The sequence below is a fragment of the Pholis gunnellus genome (genome assembly GCF_910591455.1).
Source record: "Pholis gunnellus genome assembly, chromosome: 10".
NCBI classification, from domain to species: Eukaryota; Metazoa; Chordata; class Actinopteri; order Perciformes; family Pholidae; genus Pholis; species Pholis gunnellus.
Window position 1 is genome coordinate 24,197,221 of NC_136537.1, and position 26,437 is coordinate 24,223,657.

The 26,437-nt window shown below is 42.2% G+C and overlaps 1 protein-coding gene across 1 annotated transcript in view; it reads right to left on the minus strand.

Moving 5' to 3' along the window:
* Positions 1–26,437, minus strand: part of htr4 (5-hydroxytryptamine receptor 4) — a 140,090-nt gene that overhangs the window by 93,173 nt on the left and 20,480 nt on the right. The window lies entirely within an intron of this gene.

Below are 26,437 nucleotides of genomic sequence, written 5' to 3' on the forward strand. Positions count from 1 at the left end.
GACGATCGGAACCATCGTGGGAGAAGCGCCTGAGTTCTGGAGAATTCTGGGTATTTAATCCTCTTTGCACTGAAACAGTGACAGAACCAGGCCTGACTGTTGAGTGAGTGTAAATTTCCACAGGCGTGCAGCAGCGCGCAGTGAAGGTCGGCCTGACGGGGAGGTCAGCAGGAGGCCGAGGAGGACGAAGACCTGCAGAGTTACCCCCTGAATAACAAAACCCGTTGTGCTTCGGCCATACGGGCAGCTGTCAGAACCAGTTCATCATGTGGACTCTGCACGAATCCAACAGCAGAAGGAACAAAATCACCTACGTTACGAATAATAACACAAAGCCTCAGACAACATGGAACATTATCTTCTGCAGCATTCATTCATTCATTCATGTTGTGAAATGAGCAACACAGGAGGAAAAAAACACTCACACACACACATACAGATGTTTGCTCTTTCATTATGTCGCTGTAGTCTTGAGCCCACTTTTGTGACATCCAGAAAAATGCTGAAGAGCATAATCTTCTGAAACAATATTCATTCTGACTCTCACACACACACACAGATGCACAGACCAAGCAAACATTCAACTATGTAAACACTGACTTGTATTACATCATGGATTAACAGATGGCATATGTTCAAGATGCTTAACACACACACACACACACACACACACACACTGGACTGAATACTTGGAGTCAACTGTTGTATATTATATATCTACAGCCATGACTACAGACTTCCAGCGTTCCTCGAACGTTTTCTTTATAAAGAAACTGAGAACATTCACAATTACTAATAATATAAGTTCATGCCTGTCATCAAATGTTGCTATTTTCCTTGAAGCCTTTTTCACTGTTATTAATTAAGAGCAAGTCCCTGTTGTTTGTGTCGTGAGCGATGCACACAACCGCTGATTGACTGTTGGTAGTTTGCTAGAAAACACAGCAAAGCACCAGCTGAAAGTCACGAGGAACAGCGTACATCGATGTTAACAATTCAGGTCTCAAAACCTGCTACAAACAACCCACAATGCAACACTATCTAAAAGTAACTGAAGCGTGAGATTCACTCACTACATTCAAAGAGACTTAGTGAATATGTAGATGGCTTGTCCTCGAAGATATCACACTTTCTGTCCTGATGCTCACATCTTCATTGTCTCTATTATTATTGTATATTCATACATCATGCGGTCCTTCCTTCTGACCTTTGAAAAGACAGACAAATATTACGATTAAGGATTAAGGATTAAAGAAGCAGACCTTCATAAAAATCCATCATGGCCTCTATTTGTTATCTTCGTTATCTATAATCATAATTATCATGATCAACAGTATCGCTTGATGACAGATTTAAATTAATAAGAGATCCACAGATCAAGCTTTTGGGATTTTGACTGAATGTCATCAACACAACACCACGTTCCAACTCGCTCACATGAAGAGATGACAACCAGAGGTTGCTGGAGATAAAAGGTCAGAGGTCAGCTGTATAGACGGTTTGAGCACAACGACTTCTGAAAGTGTCCCGGTGAATCATCTTCATGTACAACTCCATACATGTGGCTGTCGGGAGGCTTTATCTTCAAATACGTATAGACTCAGACTAAAGGACGTGGCCTTTGAGTTACACATGTCCAACCGTGTACAGGCTCATGCTAATCCACACAATGTACCAAAACCAAGTACAAACATCCATCCTTCTGTATAGATATGGATTCAGAAGATAAGCTTTCATCATTCATAGAGGGTGAAGCTCTAATGTCTAAATATTGGGAAAAGATGGACCCCCGGCTTCAAAAGTAAATCACAGTTAAACATATTAAATCCATGGCATCGTATATTAAATCTGTCTCGTGTATGAGACAATGCCCTTTTTGGACACCATCAAGTATACAGCTTGACAGTTATTATGGAACCCTAATGTACCAAGTACGTGATGCTAAAGAATACATGTGAATACATGAGGAATCTTTATTACCTGTATTAACACATTCGTGATGGCCTTTGGTTGCATGAGTGGTTTGGATGTATTTGATCATCTCTTTTTTTCAATAAATGTATCTTAAAAGTTTGCACGTATTATGATGTTGCCTTGTTTTTTCTTATTGCCATTTGTTGTTTTGTTTTTGTTGCTTTTGCTGATCTTACTCGCCATTGTTTTGCCGTTCACTTGCTTGCGCAGCACTTTGGTCATCTCCAATTGTTTTTTAAATGTGTTCTTTAGAATGACCTGTGACCTTAATATACAGGGTTTTAAATGAGTGCCTGACAACGTGACTGTTTCTGCCCGATGTATAAAACCGTTACCTGTGTTTACATCACACACAATCTGCTAATCTAAGATATTCATTCGTCGCTGTACGTTGGTGGCATTGTCAGGTAAGTTACTTAATTAAAAAATGCAACTTCTCACTAAATTCTCTATCATTTTTGTTTATGAAGTCAAGTTGCAATCCGTACCCAAACAAAAAAAAACAAACATGAACCAAAGAACAATTTAACATAGAACAATGTGACTTCAGAAAATAAAAAGGATGCAACTTGCCATCCCTTGGGTTCCCTGTTGGTGGGAGGAGGGTAGAGTCCCTCTCTACTGTAGGGGCCCTCCCTAGTGGTGAAGAAACACCTTCTAACTGGTATTCCACCTTTACTAGAAGTGTCCAACATTCAGCGCAGACACAGAGTGCTTCCTCCATCGGTTTCCTAAACATACTCAAATGAGTCGTAAGTCCTCCTAAATATATTAGCCGGGGTTTGCATGTTGTCAGTTGGGAGAGACCAAACTAAACAAGAAGTCAGAGCCTCAACCTCCAGACCACCGGTTGGAAAATATCAGTTACAAATAATAACAGAATATGGCTCTGTCTCTCCCGTTGCCTGTTTCACAGTGACATGGTCTATATCCCTGTTTTGTGGTAGAAAAAACCCCATTTCAGATCTAGAGTCATTATTACTTAACTGGTACTTCACTCCGATCTCTTCGTGTGAACTCGTTGGCTCCGTGTGAACTCGGGTCTCTCTGGCTGCGCTGCGCTGTCGCGGCGGTACGTTTCCACGGCAACACCTCGTTCAGCCTCTCCGTCACCTTGATGCCACGTGTGTTCTGGTCGCGTGCAGCCTCGTCGGCGCTCTCGTAGATTCGCAGTCCCAGTACACTCGTATCTTGGTACCGGGTCCCCCTTCTCCTTCAGTACCGCTTTGATGGGCCCGTGTGCCTTGTTGCGTCTTTCCATCATGTCCGCTGCACAGTCGTTGTCAAAGAAGAAGTCGCTGCCATCAAGTTCAATCTTCTGCTGCCACGCGTTCTTAAGTAGCAGTTCTTTAACATTAAACTGTAGAAAGTTAACCGGTATTGATCTCGGAGTTGAGGTCGCAGCCGGCTCTGGGATCGGGGCTCTGTGAGCCCGCTGGATTTGGCGTAAGATGACTTTTTAACCCAGACAAATTCAGTGACGGATCTCCCTTCTTTATCTTCTGGGACTCCATAAATGCGGAGATTATGTCTCCTTGAACGGCTCTCCAGGTCAACAGCTGTGTTGTGCATGTTCGAGTTTTGTTTCACGACCTTCTAGCAGCGCGTCTTTCAGGCTGATTCCAGGTCTGCTATCCGGGTTTGTGCGTCGGTGATGCTCGCGGTTTGACTCTGCAGCTCACGTACCACTTCGACTTTAAACTCGTTAAAGTCTTCTTTTATAGTTTTCTTGACATCGCTTCTAAATTCACTAAGGTCCCGTTTCACATCTTGTTTGAAGCCCTCAGCTCCTTAGACCAGAGGTCTTCAACAGGGGGTCCGTGACATTTTTGTTTGATTAGACAATTATTTTTTTTTATAATTATTTTTTTAGATTTTTGGATAAAAATGGAATAATTAGAACTATAATGGGAGTTTACAACTCAAAGTGGGAGAAATGGACGATGTTTACATGTCAACGATAACACAACCTGAATATTTCACAGGAGATATCCTGATCCTCTTTATTTTTTATGTGTATGTGTTGTCTGTCTGTGGTGAAAAGGCAAAAAATAAAGTGTGAAAAGAAAATGTATTCTCCCCCCGCCCCAAAAAAAAGTAATCTATGTAGCACAATCCCAGCCGTCCAACAGCGAGAATTGGCTCAAATTGCAGAGGGGCACCTTGTCTGCATCGTTTAATATCGTCACCTATAAACTGCTGTTCTCCTACATATTAACTCAAATTAGAGCACTTTAAATAAGAAAGTGATGCAATCACCAAGACCACAAATGTACAGGAATGTGTGAGGTAAAAAGATTAGCTCACATGGCGACATTAAGCACACACAGAAGCAGATTTTCCCACCTTCTCCCTACACATGTACAAAGAAGGTCATGGCACCAGCGTAAACCGAGCATTCATTAATCCAGAACAGATTATCATATCATCATGAGGCTGATTTGCCACCCGTCTGAAATCTCCCTGGCACCGCCTTCGAGTCTCGGCGGGCCTGCCGACTCTGTTGCGTAATAGACACAGTCGGGGGAGGTGAGGCGAGTTGAACGCATGACGGAGCTAATGGACGAGGCCGCGGAGAGGGCTTACTGGAGTCTGTCCGCTCTCATCCAGTCACACAGAGAGGAGGGGAAGGGGAATGATGACAGTTTGAGAAACTAATGGAGCAAAGCGAAAGAAAGAATCGCAGAAGAATGAAAAAAAAAAATACTGAGCAGGAGGAGACAGACGTGATACAGCAAATTGCTGCATTTTCATGCACTGCCAATCCAGCGACTCAGACTAAACTGATTCTGGGCCGATGCACGAAAACATAACAGTGGAGCTCATACTCCGGTAATGAGTCGCGCTGTTAAGACGCCAGGCTTCTTTCTGTCACTGCTGCTGCAGCGTGAAAACATGTTAGTTTGTTCTTGCACAGCATTATGGGTACATGCTGATACCAACAGAAGCCGTGGCACCAAACAAAGGCAGAGACGCCAGAAAAGGCCCGTCGGTTTGCTGCCGTCGGTTTGTTGCCGGCTGTTCGAGCGGTGGGCGGGACTTTGCGAGTGGACAGAAATGTTCTGTCAAGAGGTTTATTCGTGGCCACATGAACGGGAGACTCAGCTGCAGGGAATCAAAAGTGTTTAACATTACAGCTGTGTACCAGAGCAACAGCCCAGTTAATGCACATGAATGTAAACACATCCGTGTCAATGGTTATGTTTACGAGTGAAGTCGAAGGCCGATTGGTCCAAATGGAGCTGAAGTCTGTTTACTCGGCGCCTGCGTCTCCCCTGCAGTCATTAAGGAAGCCTCTGACAGAACATTACTGTCAGCAGATTGAAGCTCATAAAAGATTTAGAGTTCAGCCACCAGCTGCCCCTTAAGTTTGGGGAGAAGTGTGAGTGGAGTCGTGGCGGGTTGTTCCTGTGTTGCTGCGACAGACTCACCCTGGGAGCACGTCTAACCCGGTCCGATCCAACTGTCTCGCTTTTTAAGAAAGGGGAGGGGATCCAATCTGCATGTGCACATCCAGCCCAGTGTCATGACAGCTTACGAAATAGTCACAAAAGGCAATCTATTGAAAATAATGCCAATGGTAATTCAATCAGGAGCTTTTCTCCTGGTGGACACACAAATGAAATGCATCCACGTGACCAAGCAGCAGTCACAGCCAGTGATGTAGTATTTAAAATCCCAAAAGTCACCTTATGGCATGCGGGAGGGGAGGCGAATATGTCCAAAAATCCCAGGACTTTCAACCACGAGACCGTTGAGGTTTAAACCCAACTGTACATATTTATTTTAAGCCCAACCATGATGTTTTTCAAAAAACCTAACCAGGTGGTTTCGTTGTCTAAACATAACTATCGTTTTTGATGTAATGTCACATTTAGAGAAAAATCAGACCAGGTTAGGATAAAGTGTTCTGTGCACCTTCAAGAGGGATGACGTGAATCTAATACACAATGATGAGAGGAAACAAAAAGAGAAGAGGGCAATGAATGACAGAAGATTACACAAACAACAGAGGCAGACACATCCAGACCAGCAGACCCCTGCAGACGGACTGACTGGAGCATCGTGGGGGCGGAGGGCTCGTCTGTGTTTGTTAAACTGTGTGTTGGAGAAGGTTCACTTCTCTTGAGGTTCAGCCAAAGGTTTCCAGAAAAGGTGGGGCTAATCTGCAAAATTAAGCTCCAGTGTGCTGTTGGCACAGCAGCCTCCTGGAGGAAATAAACTAAGCACCATGAAAAACACATCAGGAACTCTTTATATATATATATATTTGCAACCCTAACCCTACCTGCTGTGCAGCCCAGTGTGATGGCAGGTTGTGAAATAGTCACACAATGCAATCTATTGGTTTCGTTTTTCGCCTGTCGCTCTAAACTAAATGAATGCCGATTGAAAGGCAATGAGGAGCCTTTTTCCACATGACTAAGCAACAGTCAGAGCAAGTGAAGCAGTATTTAACGTCCAAAAAGACCACTTCTTGTGTGTGAGAGGGGAGGTGGATGGGTCAACACACACAAGACTTTCAACCACGAGACCACGCGTTGTGGCTTTATGGAAATGTTTTTAACGTAATGCAGTGCCAAGAAAATGTTATCAGGATTATCTCCAGGTAAACCTGCTGACTTTGCCTGTTTGTCAAGACCACCAGACACCTCTCATTCCCAGATTCCCTCTGCCAATGCTTTCTCCCCTGAAGCTCTTTTCTGGGCGCTATCGCCACCCAGCCTCCATCTCCCCTACCTGTAAATAAAGGAGCTTGTTTTTTCACCAGGCAGCCTGCATCTGAGTTATGGCTCAAAATCAGTGACTAGTGAATAGTGACCACATAGTCCACATAGGGAGGCGCTCAGGGTGGATAGATGGGTCAAACAAAAGTCACCGTTGACTTATTTTAACGTATGTAATGTACCGAACTCGATGTCTTAAGTAACGTCTAGAAAACGTCTTTTTCTAAACCTAACCAAGTGGTTTTTGTTTGAATTCACAACGTTAACCACGTGTTGAAGTCTACACTGCAAGTTGCAAAATGACACCAAAGCTGTATCCAGCGCTTTAAAAATGTACCAAGCGTCCGAATGGGACGAGTTGGGAGTGTTGATGATGTACAGTCAAGCTTGTTCCTCACTTCTGTGAAACAGTGGTTGCATGTTAAACACATGGCATTGTGTGTTTGCAAAGACTTGTGAATGTTGATTACGTCTATATATCTCAATATCCCAAATCCAAAACACGTTGAATACCAAATATTTCCACCAGTGTACATGAAGCACTAAGAAAAGAAAACCCACAAGAAAGCACACTGATAATGACTCACTTTAACCGGTTTTGAGCCTAAACTGTCTTTAGCCGGCCCACTCGCACCAGTTTCTTCTTTATTTAAGTGAATTACAACCATTCTATTTATTGACTCCAGTTAAGAAAAGCCAGTTAGCGTCTTCACTTCACAACGTCACAGTTTTACCCAGCTGCTACACGGACCAGAAAGAGTAATTTCATTACTTTAGAAAGACGTTGGTGCAGCAGATGGAGGTAGCATAGTACGATAGAGATGCATTTATATGATATTTACAGTGACCCAGGATTGGATAATCCAACAAAATGTTATTTATTGGAGGATAAACTGTATGTAGTTGAAGCACACACTGGTGTTCTGTTCAAAATGTAGATTTGACAAAAAATAAAAGTGTGTTTTGATAAAGCAAGATGAAAGTCTGGTAAAAGTTAAATCTTTGTTGCAGTATTATTATGTTAAAGTAATTATGATTTAAAAACAAACAGTGACATTTAGGATTAATAAAGTCTAAAACCAGTAGTTGACTATTTGAAACAGTTACTGTGTTCATAGCGTGTGTGCCACATTCACTTTAAATAGACACACACACAGACAGGCGACCTTTCAGCTGGCTCCATATGTGCTAATGCTCGTCCACGTGGGAAACACACCGGATGTGTTCGGAGGGGCTTTAACACCAACGCAACTGGAACTAATGGTTTAACCAGAGGGTTCGGAGGGCGTCGTGCCAGGCTGTTAGAGGGCAGCTGTTACGACGGGTGAGGTTTGTTCCCTCCGCGTTACACACACACACACACACACACACACACACACACACACACACACACACACACACACACACACACACACACACACACACACACACACACACGCGCGTTCATGTTTGTACTCCCATATGGAGACCGTCACTCTGACCACCACAACAAGACACCTACTTAAACCTGAGCCTGCAACCAAGGAGAGCTGAAGGCCTTTACACACCATTATTTTTACATTATATCTTTTTTTCCAACTGCTGTTTTTCTCATGAGTACTTTCTCACAGAATGTGAATATTATTTGTCAAAAAGTGAGGATTTTTTTTGCCCCACAAATAAAGCATCAACCTGTCATCAACTTACACTAGTGTTTTACAACAACACGGCACACTTTATTACTCTTTTCAACCTTGATAAAGGCAGCGCAGACCAGATCCACACTCCTTTCGCTCTTACCTTTCAAAATAAAAGCCCTTGATATATAAACTCTGTATCTGTTTAGCACAGATAACTCAAATTCTAATAATTCTCAACCCTAAAACCAAATCTAAAACATCACTGTGTGGCTGGTCTTCACCTTACAAAATGTTCTCACAATCAATGAGTGAAACAAAATCTGAAATACAAAAGCACACACACAGAATGTGTGAGGTTTTTGTGTATGTTGATAAAGACATGTATTACGACATGAGTAGGAACCTTTTGTTCTCAGCGACCTTAAGCATTAGGCCACATCTACCGAGGAACACACACACACTTCATACAGATGGACAGGAACTAATCAGCAGATGATGTAAACACAGACCACACAGACTTAGACCTCCAACACGGCTGCACAATCTCCTAGATGTGTATTTTTCATCATGAAGTACTGCAGGTGTTTCTGCATACAGAAGCAAATGCCTCGTTCCTCGGGTCATAAAACAAGTTTATACCAAATCTGATCAAGTTTGTTTAGAAAGAGAAATCCCAATATTGTCTCGGAGGGCTTAACAACCAGACCAACAAATGACATTTATCTCTTGGAGAAAAGCTAAATAAACCAAAGAAATAGGTTTTTGAGACATTCAGCCAAGGAAATACAAAAACAAACAAACAGGACATAACTACTGGGATAATATAAAAGGGGATTAGAAAAAAGAAAATTTCTCAGATTAAAATTGGCACGGGATGCGGACTGAATGAGGTCACACGTCTTTCCAGAGAGACTTATGATTCAATCACATCAGACTACATTAACCAACAGGAGCGAGAAGCTCTTCTCAAATCACCAGCTCCGAGGCACAAAGCGTTCTCGCTCGTAGGACCACAATCAGAGGAAAAGGTGACTGAAAGCTGCCATTACATTAATGGCACACATTGTGCTGTGGACGATCTAAAAGAGCAGCTTGAGTTTATTATGAAATACGTCCATGTTTGGGTTTTGACTGTCAAACAGCACAATGTTTAGTCATCTTTGACATCTCGCAAATGGACTTAATGGGATAACAGTATGTTTATGTTCCTCCCCGGCTTCAACACCAAAATATCAGCATAATATTACACATGCAGCTTCGATATATACAATATGTGTATACTAAATGCTTCCCTTCTTTTCTTTACAAGTGAATTGATAATGGAGGGTCAAAAATGCTTAAAAATGAAATAAAAATAAGATAATTTCAGGTTTTTTCAGGAGTTTTGATGGCCGATGGTCATCTATTGTTCCAGCAGTTTCCCTTAACTAACAATACAATTCTGAGAGAAACATGAAATCCTTTTTGTGTTTGGGATTTGAAGATAATACGGTACATTACGTGTCAATTTTACTCTGAAGATAATGGCAGAGCCACAGAAGGAGATACAAATGTGAGAAGACATCTTTGATCAATACTCTGAGAGGCTGAAGAGTGACCTTCAGTTCTATTGAGTCACTTAATTAACCAGGAAGTGAAACTTACCCACTCACTTCAAGTTCAAACAACGCAATGTCATTTAGATTTCCATTGGGTCTTGATTAACCTAATGTTAATTATCAATTAATTTAATGTAATTAGTAATCAAGAACCTGCAATCAGCTGATAATGTGAATGTGACCTTTGATTTAGGCAAAGAAGAGAGTCTACCAGACCTGTAGCAGCTCCTCATCTCTGCTTGAATCTCAGGGCTTCATTAGCTGCTAACGCAAGAAACCTGAATCTCTCAGCGGACTGTTGCCTTTCGAGTTGCATCGTGGGTAATGTAGGCGCCAGATGAAGAGGAAAAATGAAAGTGTGGAACGAAAAATGTGATATCTCTGTTTCTGTTTTGATTTTTCAGTGAGGAACTATTGCAAGAAATTTAAAAAAGATACATAATGTGGTAGATTCTACATTATTAATATTTTTTATATGATTATTATTTTGGCAACTTAGGCATTAAGTAACCTCTACATGTTGGATACAGGAGGAGAGAGGAAGTATTTTGTAGTTTGGAAACCTAAGAGACCAACGCGTTCTCATCCCCAACTCGTCAAATATCGACTATGTATAATATGACGCTCCAGGTTCCCCTCTAGTCTGCTGCGTGTCTTTTCAAAATAAACTTCAACGTAGGTTTACTTGCTTGGGTTAAGAAAAATATGTCTGTTTGTTAAAAAAAACAACTGTTTGTCACACAGCTGGTGTTAGTTAAGTACAGGAGTTACGTTAAAAACCCTCCTGGGTGAAAGTCCTGCGCTTCTTTTCATGAGTGTCATTCAGGTTTCAGTTTCCCTGCATTTGATCCTCCACGCAGCAGCCTGGTGACCCGACCGTATCCTTTTACATTTCCTCACACCAGCAGGGAGTCCTACAGTTCTAACGCTTCAGAGTCAAGCGGCATGACCGACACATGCCACAGCTCTGCTACTTTCATGCGCAACGGGTGTCAAACTGCGTTAATGAGATGAGTCAGATGACGTTTAGGCCGTAGCAATGCTTCCTTTTCTAATTTTCTCTGCACTCTACCAGTCTCGTGAACTTTTCCAACATTGCCCGTTGGGCAAACACACGGCAGCACCAAGGCTTTAAGATTACATACAATACAACACTGCCTTCAGCACCTGATTCTACACTCGTTTCATCTGGCAATAATCTGATGTGTAAATGAAACACAGTTATTACAGCTAATGATATTTTTGTGGTATCGTAAAATCATTTAGTGGTTATTTTTTTTTATCTTAACAAGGACTGAAATGAAACACTTGATAGGAAAAGGCCTCTCGTGTTGAACTAACTGTGAATCAGCACAGACAGTTTAGTCTCTTTCATCTTATTGGTTTCAGTCTAAGAACAAGCAGCAGAAAGTTAAAGACAACCGTGTGAATAAAATGGAAAACCACCAAACCGGAGCTAAAAGGAGAGTAAATATTGGACTTTAAGTCATCAAGTGCACACAAACATGGCTAAACACGATGATAATGAGTCTTGAACCTTGACGGTATGTTAAGGTGTTGGTTTTTTCATACACTGCATGAATGAAGAAGACAACAAGAAGTCAACATAAAAAGCGTTTGACAAAATAACCTCATACAAGCTGTTATACTATAAATACTGTGTGTTTAATGATCCAGCTGTGTGGTTTTGTCCCCCACACCATCTGTTGCCGGTCTCCTCACTAAGAGGCCCATTAAGCCTCATTGCAGAACACACTGTAGAGGGAGGCGACCTGAGCCGGGCCCGGTCAGGGGCCAACGAACTCAACCAGGACCTGACAGTGAGATCACCCCCCCAAACTGTGAACCTGTCCTGTGGAGGCCCCACTGGGTGAGGCTTCTCTGAACGTAGCGCAGAAGGAAAACACAGCTGAGCTCCTCCGCCGACTGTCTCTACTAATAATAATGCAAATATACACCGGAAAACATAATGCTGTCTCAATATTTTTAAATAAACGATATTCATATAAAAAAACAAGACCATCAGAGAGAAGGTTGTGTATTTCTATATAGTTATTGTCATCGGCATCGCTGCCAACAAGTTGGATTCTGGTGAAATCAGATCATTAAATCCTGGAGGTTCATCAGAAACTCCTTCAGCTCAGCCTCCAGCAGAGACCGGTCCACCGTGGACAGACCCAGATCCTCCAGCAGAGACCGGTCCACCGTGGGACAGACCCAGATCCTCCAGCAGAGTCCGGTCCACCGTGGACAGACCCAGATCCTCCAGCAGAGACCGGTCCACCGTGGACAGACCCAGATCCTCCAGCAGAGACCGGTCCACCGTGGGACAGACCCAGATCCTCCAGCAGAGACCGGTCCACCGTGGGACAGACCCAGATCCGGCAGCACCTCCTCCTCTTCCTCCTCCATGAGCAGAGCTTTGCCAGCATCTTCTTCTCCGCTGGGGACCGGAGAAGAAGACGCTGTTGGAGACCCAGGCCGCATTGCTGGGCTCAGAACCAGAACCAGGACTGAGAGGGGCAGACTGTCAGACCCTGCTGCAGTAAAATGAGAGCTTTTCTAAAAGGGACTCTGGTGCTCAGAAACACTACCACTTTAGTCCACAGGGGGCGCCAAAAACAACATTGAATGAAAGTTCCTTGTAGCAGCTTTAAAGAAGTTAAGAAAAGATGTGAAACATTCACCCTACAATATTTGAAAAGAGTTTAAAATATGAATTTATTGGAGAAATAATAACAGTAATACAGTAATAATGAAAACTCACTATACTCCGTGCGTACTATTGATTCCTGAAATGGAAGATCAGCACTTTAAAGAGAGTTTTGGTGGGTTTACTTTCTACTGGTTTGATGCCAAACAGACATAATGCCCTTTGGAGATTTCATTCATGCTTTGACCATAACTCGATTACATTCTTCATTCAGACAAAGGTCACGTCCTGAATACAGCTGCCATCGTTTACATAAATCTTTAAAGGTGTTTTGCCTATTGCTGCATTATGCCAAAGAACAGATCCAAGTCCTGTGCAAGCAGTTTAGAAACATGCTGATCTGTCCCACAACACCTTCTACCCCTTCTGTGCAAACTGACCGACAGTAAAGTGCATCACATTCAGCACTTTTCTACTCATGTACGCAGGGCATATACACTGCCAGAGTTAGGGATTTATTTCCACTATGCTCAAACTATTTGCTCTAATATTACAAATCTTGAGATTAAAATGTACTTAAAGTGCTGTATATGAGTTGAAAAAAAGGAATTTCCACAACAAGTGGTTCATTATTACCTTTAAGAGCTGGCAGCCTCAAGTTGAGTAGAGTTTGAAGAGGAATAAGATAATATCTGAACTGTAATATCTGACTGTATGAGTAAGTAAACAACAACTCTACAAACAAGAACATCTACAGCATTATCTTGGGAAATAACAAGGAAACAAAGCATTGGAAAAGGGTCAAGATTGAACACATCTGACCCTAAATCTATAGAAAAAGAACGGGAGAAACTACAGAAATGCAAGATTTCTTGAACCTACATCCAGCATAAAAGAATAAAAGTTGCTTTATTGACAACAATCCCAAATCTCTATTCTCTGCATCTCACTTTCATTTTCAAGAGATTGAGCTCATATTCTCACCATTTTACCATCTTTATTGTTGGACGGAGTCGCTCACACTCAGTGTGTTGGATTTAGTGGCAAGACTACAGCAAGTGGGCCATGATTTAAGATTTTCTTAAAATAATCTCAGTGTATGAGTCAATATCTTAAAACAGGACCACTGAGAAGGATCTAAAACCTTGAATTGCTTCTTTACGCTTGATGGACTTTGCTAATTACCATTCGGTGTTGGGGGATAAATGCATGTTCCTAGTTTAGGACACGCTGATTAAAATCTTTACTGCACTCTGTCTACTCGAGGGGGGGGGGGGGGGTTAAAGTTTGTCCTTGCCAGCTTCTATCCTCCCACCAGCTGCCATCCTACCTTGAATTCCTCCCTTCTGTTTCAATTCGCTCTAATTATCTGCCGGCTCCCGTGTTGTCGGGGCCCCTCCAACCAAACCCTCATTACTCATAACCTCCCCTTCGCTATGCTGTGTGAGCAACAGAAATTACCCTTTACACATCTGGACGGACTTGCTCTTGAGTTTCCCTCCAAGTGCAGGCCCACGGACGACTCCGATCGGTTTCATTTGACACGGGTAATCAAATTCAAATTTGGGGGCAGTCCAGCTGCCAAATACTTGGATCTCCAGACGGGGTACTTGACTGTGACCGAGTGGAGCCCCCGTCAATCGAGAACTGACGTCGGTTTGGCAGCAGGAGGACTGCCTTCTCCTGCACCCACGAAACAAGTACACACACTTCTGTACCTCTTGATTAATTGTCCAATTTAATTTAAATGCTAATTTGGGTTTGATGGCAGTCTTGGGGCTCTTCTCTCTCTCTCAAAGGCAAGATGGATAACCTCCACTTTATTTCCTGTATTTGTGTAAAGTTGCAACACACAGAGGGCTCAGCTAAACCAGCAGTCGGAGAGCTACGCCCAATTTGCTTAATTGATACAGATGAACTTCCTGTGGTCTCTGGGTACGCATGCAAGAACACTGCGCAGCTGAGATAGTCTATTTACTCTCCACGGATGAAATCCAGCACGGCATTTTGGCTATTTCGCATTTGCATACTGCTCCCAAACTGCTGCTCCTGGTTCATTAAGGTATCGATCCAGGACTCGGGATGAGGCCTTGAATCATTCATAATGGTGGAGAGGGGGACAGAAATAAAGGGACAGGGGGAGTGAGAGAAAGTGAGGAGGATAAGAAGAAATAAAAGAGAAGAAGAAGATAAATATCAAACAGAAAAAAAGATTTAGAAAGGAAAAAAAAATATGAAACGACAGAATTAAAGAAGATTTTTGGACTTTGAACCGAGTTATTTGACTCTGTGTCTCATCACGTTATTGATTCCTAACAGCAGCTGGCGGTGGATGGTATTATGGTATTTCAGGGGCACTTGTCCTGCTAAATGTCAGTTCAAGGCCTCCGACTCAAAATAAACCCTATAAAAGAAACCTAGCAAGGAAGAGAGGAAGGAAACATAAGAGCCTGCTACTTAAAGGTGAACTCCCTCATTATCTTCTGTTTTGCTTCTTAACTTAATTGATTTCTTTCCAGTTGCTTAAAGCAACATTTCACTCACCGGTTTCATTGCTGAGATCAGCTGATGTGGCGACATCACTCAACACTCCTTTGCAAAAGTCCAACAAGTCAAGAAGAGTTAATCCGAGTAACTGAACCGTCTGCTCGAGTGTGAAACTACACGTGCAGATACAGTTAGTACAGTGAGGCAACGACGAAGCAGGAAGTAGCTCTGCAGGGTCAAACGGGTGTTTTGGACATTTGAGAACAGGTCTTCATTTTCACTTCCCTAAAGTAATTTCACATGTTGTTTAATGTGTGAATTGGGTCTAATGAGTCTAGTCACTGCAGATTCCACCACTGTAGCAATGCTGTTCCTCTGGCCCGGTGACGCCACATCTCAGATTGATAGCTAGCATGGTGACACCTTTTCAATTAGCTAGAAGTGGTGCAAGAAGTGCTGTGCTCGGCCGCTCAACTCCCGACTCCGACTCCTCTTCAGCATGAAGTTCAGCTGACTGTGAATCGCGAAGGCCAACGTTGACCCTCAACTATACTTTGTACCTTGGAGCCGTTTCAAAGTTCCACTCATTCTGCTCCAATCAACGACTGAGAGGGTCAGAATCCGACTGCACTTAGCTAACGCTAACGCTAACATCAAACATCACGTTCAGCCAAATTGTATTTCTTAAATATCTAAATCATTACAAACTACCTTTTGGTATTTTAGGAAGGATCGTGTGGACCAGTGGTACGTGCACCACAGTTTGGGAATCGCTGGTCCGTTCTAAATTAAAGCTTCGAGTCTAATGTCAAACCGTGTCATGTGTGCTTGGATCTTTCCAAGGTTAGATCTTTTAGAAAAGCTTTCATTCTGTTTGGGGAGAAGAAAGCACTCCCGGTGAATTAAACTTGTATGAATTTGGATAAAAATAAAACTTGAGTCACAAAAATGAATCTAAACAGACGGTGGAGTTTTATCTATCTAGGATGGCCCACACCTGAGTTCTGTATTTCATGAGGTACATTGATCGTCTTTTTATGTTTGACTCAAGATAGTTGAAACTATTAGTCAATTAAACGCTGGAGAGAAAAGTAATTGTGTCTGTTTTGATGATTAATCATTTTAATCATCATCACTTTATAAAAAATTATGAAAATTTACAAAAAATGTAAAGTTTGAGGTTTGTATTTGTCATATAAACTGAAGATCTTTGGGTTTTGGGAAGTTGTGACATTTAATAAAATTGACGATTAATTGATTGATAACTGCAGCAGATTCCCTGATAATCTTGAGTTGCAGCCCTTAGAAAGATGTTATTACTGAGGAAAAACCCATAAACGTTTAATAATGTCAGTACACACTGCGAGCAGGAGGAGATGTCTGAGTGGAGGAATAAACGTCAGCCGGAATATTGTTCGGATATTGGCTTGAACTGAATGTCAGAACACTCAATAACACAAGCAATCAGGAGTGGTCCCTGTGCGCTGAGTAGTCATCAAAAACTGACCTTTGGATTCTGTCTGTCTGTCTGTCTGTCCGTCCACAGGAACTCTCAGGCTGACTCAGTGGAGATTTCAATAGCAAAAGCCATAAAAACCTGCTGGACTGTCCAAAGAGCACCTGTAGAGAGAGTGACTCACAACTCTATAACCTCTGCCACTGAAAACACACACACATACACACACACACACACTGATTGCAAAATCTAGAGATCCTCTCACACGAACAAAAAAAAGAGAAAGCACCTTTATAACATCAAGCCGAAGGTATAAATGGCTGCTTAAAAGCAAAGTTTGTGCAGAGTTTCATGGGGGACAGAAAAGAGGAGCGAAGAAGAAAACAGGCGGAGGACAGAAGGGAAAAGTACTGATGGTAATTTAATAGAGCACTCCTGAGAGTCTCGGTTATGTAAGAAGTCTCCTTGAGTTTAAAAGCAAACACATGCACAGTTAAATACGTATTACATTGTGTCAGCTCCTACTTCCCTGAAGGCAAACAGCTAAAATGACATCGTTGCTGCAGGTGTCAGGCCTGCAGGGGGCGCTGCAGACAAAATACTGCTTTGATACGATAAAACAATGTGTTCCGTTTCTCAAATGTGGGTAATAACAAGTCCAGTAACCTGAGACTCCCTGGTGTTCCCATAACAGTGCTATGGAACACCATCAATCTTCCTGATCACTGAAACAACAAGACTCACATCCAGGTGCTTTTAGGATTTGTGTTCAGGTCTTCAAACTGTGCACCTTTGGACCGAGCCAGAGGAAAACATTGTTGTGTGGCAGCTTTTAAATCAAAACGTCGGGTGCTACTCGTCAGGAAAAAAAAGAGGAAAATGTAAAAGCAGTAAAACACGTGATGTTTTGTGCTAAATACTAACATCAACTAATAAAAACGTGTCTCCAGTAGACTCACTGAGCTAAGTTCAACAAAAAGGGCTTGTGGGCTTAATGTTCAAAAGAAAGACTCTCTGCTTCATTATGTTAGGGCTTCGTGTAATTAGTCACAAGGAGATAAAAACACGATCTTCACCCTGAGAGCTAATTCTTCCACCCGTACACTTTAACACCACCTAAAGCCAAAGAGCTTGAGATGAAATGTGGTTCATTTTCAATCCCAACAGAGTTTTCCCGATGCTCTCCCGGAGAAACCGAAAGCCGTTGAACGTCTTCTACTCCCGCATTGGGAGGAACATGGAAATCTTTCACCTGAAAGGAGACGAGCATTATTTTGACCCTTTATGCAACCAGGAAGTCAAAGAAGATATCAAACGTCAATATGACTTCAAATCAACCACTGAAATGTTATCCTTAATACACATGCTTGTTTCCAATCAACCATGTTTTTATATTAAACTAAACTTAAGTGCAACAGAATTACCATGTTCAATATTTCAAAGCACAATCCAACAGTTTATGAGAGTGAAGCAATGACTCCCAGTGAGGCCGCCGCCCTCTAACAAACAACTTTATGTCTCTCTCACCACAATGCAGCCTCTTGTGTCGTGCATTATTTAACACATGATGTATTTTTACAACCTAACACTCCCCAACAAATTAACGAGCGACGGCTGACCGCCCGGCTTCCTCTCGTTCGGGTCGTCCGTGGCAAAGTCCAAGGCCGGCGCTGCTCTCCCAGCCAGTGCCCTCTGTAACACTGCAGCTAATACTTCCAAGGTGTATGGAGAAATAAACCGCAGCTGTACATGCACATCTTTTCTCCTCCCGTGTTTTTATTACCAGAGTTCACTCAGAAGAAATAAACAGCAGTTAATCCTTCAGTTTGATGACCGTAAACTGGCAAAACAAGGCACCGCACATCCAAAGACTTCTTCCGACCGGTGAGTCATCACCTGCAGCTGCCAACTGGTAATCAGTCTCTTCCCTTTCAACGTGAAAAAGGGTCTGGATATGATGCACCAACTGAGCAGGTGAAATATAGTGCAATAAACACCTCGAGAAGGGGAAATGATACTGAACAAATCAAACCAACTAGCCGTCACAACTTAAAATATCTTGTTTATTATTGCCTTCTAAAGAAACTCAGATGAGTTCTGGGTAAGTTTAGTGACTTGAACCACATGATTAAGGTCAAGACTGCGTTCAGAGCAAAACCAACACTGGTCTCCTGTGACCAACCATCCACCCCGACCTCCTCACTCAGAGGGTTTGAGATGCTCCAACAACGTCTCACTACTTCTGCCTCGAAGAGAAGACAGACGATATTCACATGTATGAGGTCACAGAAACATAGTGAAACATACTGTAGGTCCAACGATTAAAGAAAGATATTTATCTGAGGAAGAAAGCCACACATTTAAAATGAGGAAATAAGGATAAATAATGTAATATCAAACTAAATTAGTCGGGATTTTGAAAGATACGCGTTAACTAATTAACCTACTTCTTTTCTTAATTGTATATAGTTATATAGTATATAAAAGTACAATAAAGCAGCTATATGTGCTGCTTGCAAAATCAGAATTGACGTTGGCTGACCTCAGCTGACCTGTACATTGATTTCTCAGGCATACTTCACTCTATCAAAGCCAATTTTTTTTTAAAAGGACTGCTGACGTGTTGTGATATGATTTGGGAGACTTTAGGTCTTCGTGTGCATCATTTCAAATCAATAAAAGTGCTTTTTTTTTCAGGCGAACCTGAACATTTTCAATTTGAGGTGTGTGTAACATTCATCCAGCATTTACCAGTAACATATACACTGATATGTACACATCTTAACAAAGCTCACATTTATTTGTGTTATTATACCATTTAAATTATTCAAATAGACCTTGTAGTTAGAGATTTACACTCTCTTGAGTATTCTTTTCTTAATTGTTTATTCATTTTCTGTTGTTTTTGTATTGTTATTATGTTTCTTTAAGTGTGTGTGTGTGTGTGTGTGTGCATATAAAAAAAGCAAAAACAAGAATTACCGCCGAATAGACGTTTACCTCCGCCAACCAGTCAAGTTGCCGTTTACATCCATGTCTGTTCAAAATATCATCCCTTCATCATTTTATCCTATTAAACATTTGAAATAGTCTTATCTATATGCTAATAATGAATCAGTAATAATTAGCATATAAATGATTGAGTTACGGTCATTAATGTGTTCTGTGTGGTCACACTGACCGTAAACGTTGACGTTTGATCCCCACATTCTAATTTCTTTCTGTGCCAAATTAGAAGAAATTCCCTCCAGGATTTCCAGAGATATTGCATCCACTAGAATAGATGATTGTTATTAGTTTGGGTGTCTTCCTACGACTGTCCTGAAACAGTGCGCTGGCTGTGCTTAGGCAACAGAACTACTGGGTTAGGTTTATGAAAAGACTGTAGTTTGGGTTATTAAGTCATTACTTAATTACAGGATTGTTTGTTGTTGTTGTTGATCAAATAATTCAGCAGAGTCAGCACTTCCTCAGCTGCAGACGTGTCATTTCTTCAGCCCTCTCCCCCGCTGAGGTTAAACCCAGCCAGTGAGATGAACTCAGCTCTGTCTCACGGGATCTGTTTGTAAACTGAAAAGCCAATAATGACTTTATTAAAGGTGGCCATTACAAGTGACACGAGGTCCTGTAAACAGGGAGGGAACGTGCAGCGGGTAGGACTCCACCAGAGCCGGCCTGTGTTCCCAGTCCCATTAACCTTAATGGTCTTTACTGTTCAGCAGCATCGATAGGAGCTGCATGTAGGTCACACACATGCCTGTGCATCACTGCAGCGGCTCAGTAATGACAGTGGAAACTGCTACCTGGTCTCTGTTAAACAGACAGAGATAAGAAGCTGACAGCAAACAGCTGGAACTTCCTGCTGTGCAATCCTGCAAAACGACACACACACACACCAGGATCCCTGTGAGTGTGTGAGTGTTAGTGACAGGATTACACCGGGGTTTTTGAAATATATTGTGATGTTGTCCAACCGTTCAAATTGAATTGTGTTGCTCAGGAATAGTGCTGTAAATGTTTTGGTTCTGTTCTTGTGTGTGTCGGGTCATCTTGCTAAATTAAAAATGTTCACAGATGTCACATGACAGTCAAAATACTTTCTCACAGTTGTTCCATCCTAAAATTATTAATCAGAAAATGAAAAAGACTGTGGCATTAAAACAGAGTCTAATAAACAATTAATAATTAATTAAGCGCCGGACATTGCTAAAGCCGTTTTCAGCTCATCCAACGGCTTCAATGGCTTCGTTTCATGGTTTTGAGGACATTTCTCAACCCGTAAGGATTAAATATCATCAATCTGATTCCTTCTTTGCTTTTAATAAGAAGTTGATGAAGAAAAAAGGTTTTCGAGGCCGTTTAAACATTTCAGCAGCACAACGTATTAGCTGCTGGAAGCCTCATAGAAGAAGAAGAAGAAGAAGAAGAAGAAGAAGAGTTTTCATGGAGGATTTGTTCAACAATGCTCACGTCTGTTTCATCAAAGTCTAAAGTGCACGAATCAGCAACCAGGATTCCTGGGTGTGTATGAATGTCTATGGATCTGTGTCTGCTTGTCTGCATGTGCGTTTGGATGGAGCTCTGTTTGCTCTTTGGCTCCGCGTGTTTTTCTTTGTGAGTTTGCCTTTTTTATTGCGGTGCCATAATCCCGGTAGTCCTCAGCAAGCACTTCCTGGCACAGTGGCACCACAGAGCTGATAAACTGACTCGACCTCTGAGGCCACAGCCATGGAGAGGTGGTCATATAATACAAAGCAACCAACCCGCTATCTGCTAGATTAGATCCTTTATTCTGCTGAGAGACGGAAACTTGGAACAATAAAAAAGGAGGAGAGGGCTCTCCTCACCCTTCCCGGTAGAGCTTTATTAGAAAGAACTCACTGCGAACACTTTTTGACCGAGTCGGAGAGCCAGAAGTCATAATATTCACGTGACGAGTTGATCGTCGGCTGAGGACGAACCTTGACCTCACAGCAGCTCTGATGCTTAAACACAACAGAGAAAAATCTCTGCTTCTTAAGCTTCTAGATGTTCTACTTTCTTCTCCAGCCAGTTGCTGTTATGCCTGACTGCTGTTTGGGGCTCAGCATGTAGCGTACACTGAGTTTATCAGAGCGTGATTGTTGAAAACAGCTGCCTGCTGCTGCTGGAAACCACAGAAAATAAAACCAAAAACACAGTTTGAGCTAAAGAAACAGGGAGAAACAGCTGGAGCTGATCATTCTCTGTGGCTTCATCGCTGTGAACCTTCTGAAATAAAGTTGAATTTAAAACACGACATGATAAATGGAGCTTAAATACAACACTTCATTGATAACCCTGCATCATAAAAACACACAATAAATCAATAAATCTCGGCTCCACGTTTATACTGCGGGCCGTTATTTGTTGTCTAATGCAGAAGTCGTTCACATGGAGCAACTGATCCGGGACTTTGTCTTGGTGACATTCCAGCAGAGAATATATTTCCAGAGGGAAGTTTCCCATGACACCGTTTTGCAGGATGTGATTTAACTTAATACGGTGGAAACCGCTGATAGCGATCGAGGTGACACTGATCAACCGCTAATACGGAATCATAAAGTCTGGCTGCTGCTGCGTGGGCATCGAAATCAGGACGGCAAAAAAAGAACATGTTTTTCAGAAACACGCTTTAGTTTACTGTTAAGCTGTACGATGAGAAAGTTCGTCATCCGGCCGCCATGTTGAAAACAGTGGAGCCAAAACCGAGCACGGCTTTACGGTTTATTGGCCAGATTCAGTGGATCTCCACCGTCATGGCTGCTGAGGGAAGCGCCGAAGGACGAAGTCGTCCTTGAAACAACTGAACTGTATTTGAAACAGTCGAGTAAATAGCCACGCTGTCCGTTTCATTACTGTATATTTATATAATAAATATACAAATGACAGTCAAGATAAACTGAGTGTGATGTTTGTTTAGTCACATTGATCCTTTTTCACCCCAAACATCCAAACACTCTGTGTGACAAACTCTGTGTCTGAAAAGCAGCAACTAAACGTCCCGTTTCATGTTTCAGCATTGTGTGGTAGAATACAGTCGGAGGGCCTTTCTCTGCCACAAAAAGAACAAGTTCACATGTTTGTTACAAAGGACGGTCTTCAGAGTAGACCAGTCAACACGGTGGCGGCGCCGCTAAGAATAGGATCCATTGCATTCACTGATCACAAAGAGCACCGGCCGGGGGCCGGCGGGCTGAGTCTCTCCAGCGGGTCGGTAATGAGACGCTGCTCACTCCGTCTCGTCAAAGCAAAGCTGAGACAGTAAGATGCAACTGAACTCTTTCAGTTCTCCACAGCAGCTCTGAGTCGGAGGGACGTGTGCAGAACTGAACATCCGTCCTGCCCCCCCATAAAGTAAATACCTCCCTCGGATGCTCTCGCACTGTTATGTTCAACACATTCCAGGACTTTTGCTATGATTAAATGTGGCAATTCGTCTCTTCGTTACAGACACCCTCAACCTGCTTTTGTCTATTTAAACTCCATTTGTCAATTACCTACTTTTTCAAGAATTACAACAACACCCGGAGAGCGTGCGTCAACTTGTTTGCCTCGAGCTTTTTGTTTTACACGGAGGCGGAGAGAGCGAGACGAATACTGACCAAATGAGGAGGAGTGTTACCAGAAGAGGAGAAGACGCACCAGCTGCAGCACACCAATACGAGGACAATTCATCATTTAGAACGTATAAAAGGATGTAACGCTCAGATTTAAGACCTTTTTCTCCCAAAACAGCCCAGTCAGCTCGGATCGGCTTGCAAAAAAACATATAGTGCATACGGGCGATACATTCTAATGAGTCTGCGTGTGACATAATAAGGGGAAGCCACATTTGTGCTCATTAAATCACGTGTTTCCTGATCGAGACAGCTCACAAAAACCAATGAGTGCGTCGTGTTATTCACAGTGTGTGTGCTGCGGGTCCACACAGCAGGGAGTTTTTCATGATACGTCTCCTTTAAGCATGATGCTTTGTTTTTCAAACAAAAACAAAGTAAAATGAGATTGTAAAACAATACGACGAGGACAACTTAAACAGTGACGGCTGAAATTAAAATCAATAAAGAAGGATATAAGACAAATAAAACAATGCTATGCCATCTTTAAATAAATACGGTTTCACCCAACAGTGAGGGGAGACTGAGTCACGATGAAACTGTCCCACGTCGACATTCAATGTGCTTTATTTCTGCTCAACATGTCAGAGGAGAGCCATGCAGAGGGGCTCACTGGTTCTCTGCAGCTATAAAACATGGCATCCCTGTTATTTTCAAGCTAATGTCCCACCAGTGACTTGGCTTTTATGTGCTGGGAGCCGAGCAGACAGCTGGCAGATGCTGTTAGTATCGCTCACACTGAGGGCAGAGATCTAGTAGGAAGTGACATCTGTCTGTAGCGCGCTTGTCTCTTCTTGTGCAGGAGGAAACCGTGAAAACATTCCGCGTGCAATTCATCTAATGGGACGCAAATGCACTACAAGCTATGTGTTTAAATGTGACGTTAGAAGCCTCCATGTAGCCCGATGGTGAGGGATATTTTGAAGGACAAAATGTTGTTCAGGGTCTAAGTGAATGCAACATCTTGTTTGTGATGCATGAGATTAATTGTAACGTTAAACAGACCTTCAACACTCAAAACTAAAAAAAGGCAGAATCTCCTTTACCCCGATCTGAACCGAAGCCATTCGACCTATTATGACATTTCTTTATTAGCAAATACAATGTTCACAATAAATTAAAGTCCCAGCAAAGTGCACAACTTCCCTCATTTAATAGAAAATGGTTTCAGACAACAGCGGCACTCGAGGAGCGCTTCACTCATTCCAGCAGACACTTGAACAGACACGAGTGTTCATCAGGTGCACTCGTGTGATGAACGTCTCTTCAGCTGCAGCGTTCGAGACGAAGGAGAGACGAGCGATCGGAGACAGTTCATCTGCTTACAGAAGATAAATGTGAACTTTCTTTTATATTTAGCAGATTCTTATTCAACTTGAGTCAAAGTACAGAATATTCCTGGTTATTAACATAAATGACTGAGTGATCACTATGTCTTTAATGCATTATCAACATACTGATGCCATGTTGTCATCTTTCTTACAGTTAAAAGCACTCATAAATATCTGTAATGCTTCATAATAAACAATCAGAACTATAATTATAAAGCATTTTATTAAGACTGTTGTTGGTCACTCAATGAGTGTATTATAACTCACATTGTTGTGATACATTATAAAGTAAAAAATAATTTTACAAAGTTTTGTGTGTTGTAAAATTTTTTAATTGCTTTTATCTCTAACTATAAAGTGCTATAAGCCGATTACAACATGTTGTAGGTGTTTATAATGCATTATAGGCGTTATTTTCCTGCACTTTTTAAATAACGAGGTCACTTATAACTGTCTCGGTTAATGCAGCTCTCCGTCTTCTCCGTCTGGTCCTGTTTTTACAGACAAATATATTTGACTGTCTCGGCCGCTTTGAAAACAAGAAGTGCTCTCATCAAATCCGTACGTAAACACTGATAAATCCTGTGGGCGTGCCTCACTGAGGGGATAATTAAAGTCTCATTTAAGGAAGGAAATAGCTCCATGGGATCATGGGAGCTGATTTTAATTTCAAACAAAACTGATGACTTTTTGTATTATTCATAGCCACACTGGCTCTCAGGCCACAGATATCCCACTGTTAAATCAGAAGACGACATCACCAGATAGTTGTTAATATATCAGCAGATGACAGTAAGCTCTCCCAGGGAACAGTGTGTGATGGGAACCATGTCCCCTTAAATCATCTCCTATTGGAGCGCTGCTAAAAATAAGCCCTCCGACCGGAGCGCCTCAGTCCGGTTCATGTAGAGCAGGAAGCAGACGGGACACAAGGTCTGAAACACCGCGCTGAGGCCGGCCTTTACTTCATACTGATGCAACTACGGCCTCACAGGAAGCAGAACGGAGAAGACATTATTCTACATAATTAGTTCAACAGTTAAAGAGTGAAGAGAGGAGAATCTGACTTTTGGTTCTGTTCAGCTCTCCAGGAAGAAGAAACTGTTCAACAGGAAGTTAATTGGATTGACTGGTCGGTGTAATTTGTGAATGAAATATGAATTGTATATTGTGTTAAAAAAAACACTAAAAGTATTTAAATTACACCCTGAGGGGAACACGAGTGTATGAACCAAATTTTAAGGCCATCGGTCCAAAAGTTTTTGAGATGTTTCACTGAAAACCACAAATATTTTACAAAGACAGTTCAAGGCTGGATTATAAAGCTTCTGAAAGGGATGCGATCGCACCGGAGCCCTCTCTTTAAAACAGGTTTTCCAGCTAAAGTCTCTCGCATGCAGCGTCTGAGAGATTTTAAGTTTGTCACATACGACATCCTGTAAGTCGACGACGTATGCGGCTACAAGGTATATAGAAGTTTAGTTGTATATTTGCTTTGTAAAATGCAGACATGCAGAAGCAGTAAACAAATCAAGGCGCATGCCGAGGACATCGTAAAGGTCTGTGATATTGTGTATTCAATCATCATTTCTAGTTAGCTTGCGAATGCGATATTGATGTGAAGACAAACAATGAAATCACATGTGACGGTTTTGCAGACCTCTCGGGCCTTTTTAATGCCGAAAAATCCTGGAATGTGATTTCACCTGACTGCTGCAGTTCTTGCGCAAGTCTCGCTGAGTGAGAGTTCAAGCTCAGTGCATTTAACGAGAGAGACATCTTATTATCTTAGACAGCGTGTGTTTTTTCAGGGAGTCGGGTCCTGAGGTCTTGTTGGTGCCACCTCAGCCTGCCGCTGTTGACTGCCCAGACAGCCCCGGCCAGGATAAACTGAGGAGTTCTCACCAACCTCCCAACCGAAGGTAAACACTCAGGCAGCTGGCAGACAGGCGCT